This window comes from Varroa destructor, unplaced genomic scaffold, assembly GCF_002443255.2.
Source record: "Varroa destructor unplaced genomic scaffold, Vdes_3.0 BEIS01000007.1, whole genome shotgun sequence".
In the NCBI taxonomy this organism is placed as follows: domain Eukaryota; kingdom Metazoa; phylum Arthropoda; class Arachnida; order Mesostigmata; family Varroidae; genus Varroa; species Varroa destructor.
Window position 1 is genome coordinate 30340936 of NW_019211460.1, and position 4920 is coordinate 30345855.

General features: G+C 46.7%; 2 protein-coding genes across 9 annotated transcripts in view; one reads left to right on the forward strand and one right to left on the reverse strand.

Annotated features, from left to right (window-relative positions):
* Nucleotides 1-1937, reverse strand: part of LOC111254857 (DDB1- and CUL4-associated factor 10) — a 28972-nt gene extending 27035 nt beyond the window's left edge. The window contains exon 1 of the mRNA XM_022816149.2: nucleotides 1787-1937. The gene's annotated coding sequence lies outside the window, so the exon portion shown is untranslated. The remainder of the gene's footprint in view (nucleotides 1-1786) is intronic.
* A 630-nt stretch (nucleotides 1938-2567) lies between these two features.
* Nucleotides 2568-4920, forward strand: part of LOC111254860 (hexosaminidase D-like) — a 15016-nt gene continuing 12663 nt past the window's right edge. For 3 of the 8 annotated variants that reach the window (XM_086974962.1, XM_022816156.2, XM_022816154.2), the window contains exon 1: nucleotides 2568-4624. The gene's annotated coding sequence lies outside the window, so the exon portion shown is untranslated. The remainder of the gene's footprint in view (nucleotides 4625-4920) is intronic. The other 5 variants (XM_086974965.1, XM_022816155.2, XM_086974963.1 and 2 more) reach the window with 4 other exon arrangements.

Here is a 4920-nt window from a genome sequence, read left to right on the forward strand (position 1 = left end):
ATATGGCTTCTCACTATGTTATCATTAAAATATTTGCTTATCACGGATACCAAATGTTCTTTCTAAAAGCCATTCTTTGTTTTTCCCCGTTCCTTAGCCTAGCGACCAACCCGTTAACCATGGCTTCCTCACTACGAGAACCCTGCGAAATGTTACGCGCTCCAATCTGTTAACGAGTAGTACACATATTATCCATTCCTCATCAAAACGTATCATACATATATATCTATGTATACGTTGTTACTGCATCATAAAAATCCAGTGAACACACTGTTCCCACATGGCATTTCCGTCGCAGTACCGCCCGCACTTCGAGGCGTCGATGGCAGCGCGCTCAAACCAACTGTCAGCGCCTTCCATACTTTTTGCGGTTCGTGAAGCTTGCTGAACTCATCACACACCAACGGACGGATTGATGATTGCACACACAGACACATCTTCATATACATTTGCGTTGAATCAAAATCGAGTAGCAGCTAACGAACAAGAGCTTATTGTGCTGCTGATCAGAAGGAACGCGTGAATTACTCGAGAAGCAGCTCATCAATATATCACTACGCATTTGTCTTTCTCTAGCTAATATAGCTGAATAGAAACTTAGAACAAATCACTCTTTATATTTATACTCACGGCTAAATTTAGCCCTTACAATATGCGTGCATTTTACCTAGAAAACGCCGATGCCAACTTTACAATAGATGACTAATGGACGGTACTAGGATATGATCGTAACACAAAACAGAATCTAAGGTCCATCATTCTGCCACTCAACAGACACCCACATTGACCTGTCTGACGTACGTTTCCCACCGGTTCAATCAGGTGGTGCATTAGAAGACAACACCGCGTATCTGCGTTAAACCAACGCCGTATAGCGATCAGCGGCTGGCGTTAGGGTTGGCGCCTCACTATATACGCCCTTTCCAGATACGCTCATTCCCATTCAAGCTAACCCGAACTGGTCCCCGATCGATTTCGTTCCATAATGTAGTCTCTGTCATAAGATTTCGAATAGACGCGCAGTACGAGACAGCACTTCACACAGACCCCGCTGCATTTCTTGGCCATCAATGTGCATCACTAACGTCACGTTACTGCTACAAAACGATGATTACTCGCGTGTGTGGTGTTATCAGAAAATTAGGCCATATCCCAATCATCACTGCCCCGTTGGTCTGCTTAGCTAGTTATTACTACGGCATGACCAATCGCCGTACACTCGATTTTGCTACTAAATTGAACAGGTAAACAAACGCAGCTAGCATACCTCGCCGAGAGTACGTCGTTCGGCAGCAGTGAAGCGGCACGGATTATTTCGGCCAGTGCCGTTATTACTATGACATTGGTTAGTTGGTTTGCTCGTTCGTTGTTTGGCAGGATCTTTTTGCACCAAATGCCGCTATCATTGCTAGCACGACCACTATTGCGATATCTACTTTGATGCTCCCAGGGTAGAATGTGGCTGTCGCTTTGCGACTCGCTGCGGAATGGACTCCGCAGCCATTCGGGACGTGGCCCATTTACCGTTCAAGCTCTGCGATCGCGTCCAAAATTCTAATATCGAAGCAGTCCGTTGCGTGTTCCACGGACGTAGAAACTGCTGGTCGAGTTGAGCTTTTCGTTCGAGCCGAGACCCTTCCTTTGGCCCATATGGGTGGCCACAAGTCAACATATCTAGCATCGGTCGCCCCCATGATCGGATCGGCCATGCCCGCTACGCACATTGCTGCAACTCGCTCCAGGAGCTGACATATCCTGAGAAACCCATCTCAGAGCGATTACTTACCCTATCGGTGACTTCCTATAATGCAAGGCACTGTACAATCGACCGATTTGACGAAGATTTCAGTGAAATTCCACCCACTTCTCGTGTTCCTCCTTTCGATATAAACAAAACAACAACAATAATGTCTGTCTACTTTATGTTCTGGATGGCGGAAACCTCATCCCGCTAAAACAGCGGCAGGCAGCTTTGGCGCCAATCGGCATTCACGTACCACACGCAGCGATCCATAAATTTTCGTCACGGACGTACACTGTCAGTAGGTTCTGATGCCAGTAATCTTCTGGGCTGTGTTCTTCTAATAAGTAGATTAATCCAATGACACCTCATACGGCGTGCGAAATGACTGCAGAAACGCAAACGTCCCCCAGACACTGCCATTTGTCCGGGTGGTCACAATCGTCAACGCGCAAGTAGCATCATTGTATGCCTGCTTCTCTAGCAACCGAGCACGTGCGACTATACGAATTTCAGTCTGAAGCCTGCTCCGTACAAAACTCCAGTAGAGAACTTAAAGGGTCGGCCCATCTGGCTCAGCCAAACCTTTCATTTTAGCGTAGAATAGCGAGTAGATCGGTAACGACACAAAGCCCGTAAGTGTGGTTCCTTGTGGTTCGCTTTCTGTGTTGAGTCTCCTGGTGTCAACCCTGCATGCATGTTTCTGTGGCTCGAACGGTGTCGCCAACCTTGTGAGAAGGTCAACATTCTCTTCTCTACAGACGTGTCGTCACACAGTTACTACGAACGATCGCGGACAGTCGGACAGGCAGACAGACGGAGAGGCCGAGAGGGACACAGAAGAGTCTGAGCGAGCGGGCTACCGCCGATCGAAGACATCTAGAGGTGATAGTGCGGAACCGCTCCAGCATCGACGGGAGAGAATCTCGTAGCGCTGAGAGGGTAAAAACGGCAGCCGCCGTTAATACTAGGCATAGGAACAGACCAAGCAATCAGCGCTAACCATTCCGTAATCATTGTCATTGTCGTTGCTAGCCTAGAGCACCAGGGGCACGAGCAGCGCTGACGGTAACGGCTGAACGAGAAAAGCGCGGGGAGTTGCCTGTGAGATACGACAGAGAGTGATTTTTTTCGGGTAGACTCTTGCGGTCGCTTTTGCTACTTTTGTTGTTGTTGGCGAATTCGCAGCGCCGTCGCCGCAACAGCATTAAGCCGGGACTTGGCTTCTGCAAGCTGCGAGCTGAATGCGCTATAGCCGGTGATATTGCCTGCCGAGTTAGTCGTTGCGACAGGCATTGTTGTAGTAGTACTGAACGTCGGACATCGTATGAAGTCGAATACAACAGTCGGATAGATACACCTTAGAAAAGAAAGAAACAGCAGCTGACTATTACTGCCGTACCGGGTGACTGCCGAATGACTCAATTCTCGACGGTCGCCTGAATTTTCCTGTCCCACTTTATCCCCCCCAACCCCGTTATACCTACACGAACGACCCGTTCAGTTGGGTGGTGTTTGTTGTTCGCGCCCTTGAATTGTTGTGATTGGCGGTAAGCGACCAGGTGAGTACTGTTCCCGTCGCTGTGATGGTGAAGTAGGGATGGTGTTATTATTGCTATTGCGACCAGTATGACGTGTAGCACGCTGCTGGCAAAGGTGACGTTCCGCTCCGCCTTTTAGTCGATGTTAAACGCTGGCGCTGTCGTAGTTATGGTTGTCTTCATTGATCTCCTGCACGAGCTACCTACTGCCAAAGCTGACGACTGAGCGACTGTTGTAGGGGAACCAATGCTAACCGAGAGCGTGTGGGGTTGTCCATGTCAAAGTGAGGAGCGGGGTAGCAGCGGATAGAAGAAGAGCAATTTGAGTTGCTGTCTCGTTAGAGTTGCAGCAAGGCCAGGTGCTATTGCTCGTGGAGTCCGCATAGAAAATATGAAATAACCTAGTGAAGTCAAAACGTGATAGCACTTGTAATTGTGCTGCCATTGGCAACAATGTGAGGGACCCTAGTTGCAAGCAGCGACAGCAATGTGCAAAAATCTTATATTCCAATGAGCCTTAATGATGACACTTTTCTCAATCGCTGAACCCGACCAGTAAAAAATGACTGCTAATCTGCCAAGTCAGTGACATCACATCGCCAACAGATATTGCTTACTAATAAAGGCCGTCAGGTTACCACCAGGAGTCAGGTGTTGTGAAACATGTGTTGTTCTCTTGCTGATAGCTTTAGGTGTTCTGTTCTATTTCAGTTATTTAATTCAGTTAATTAAACGAGCGAGGCTTGCTAAGGTGATCACTACACCGTATTATGATAGCAGTGCTTACGGTGTTTTGTGTGTGAGCACCAGGACTGCCAGGAGCGACCTACCGAGTCAGCGAGCGTCTAAGCCATACGTTAGTTGGTTTATTGATCAGGTGAATCAGAAAGTGTCACTTTTTTGCTCACTCCGTCCATTGAACAGTACTAACTGTAATAGCCCTGTCAGTCAATCTATACGGTTTTCTGATTGGTCTGTTAGCTCGGAGGCGGGTCAAAAATATAAGATATCTGATATTTTTGACCCGTTATTTTGTTGGCGTCACAACAACGAATGTCAATTATGGGAGGATCAGTTTAGTGCTTGGTGGTAGCTCGTCTGAACTGCTAGACAGGTTCAGAGACGAGATTCGTTACGGAGTGTGACGTATCGCTAGTGTTTCTAAATTAAGAAATAAGGTGCAGTCAACCCTTGTGTACGGCGCAGTTCAAGAAAAACGGCAATAATTGGAGAGAACTAGTCTGGACTGACAAAATTTACTGCTACTACTAACACTACTGCTTTGACGATTAGGAATAGTTACGTGGTGGCGACGACAGCGGGAAAAAATGTTATTTGAAAGGTACGTTGGTAACTGATGATTGATTCTATTTGTTCACTGTTTAAGACGTAGCAATATCGAGATCAAATGAATATGGGCCGAATGAAAGCTGGTCTTTAGATCCGATAACACCAAAAACATATTTCAGCTAAAATAATTGATACTTCCAGCTACCCAAGAGATATCTGTTAGATAAAGTCTCATATGTAAACTACTGTGCGTATTAATTGCAAATAATACTGCTCTCGATGTTCGTTTTATTTTGGGTGTATTTTTTGCTTCGAACAGCACCGGTCGTTCACGTATAAAGCAACATA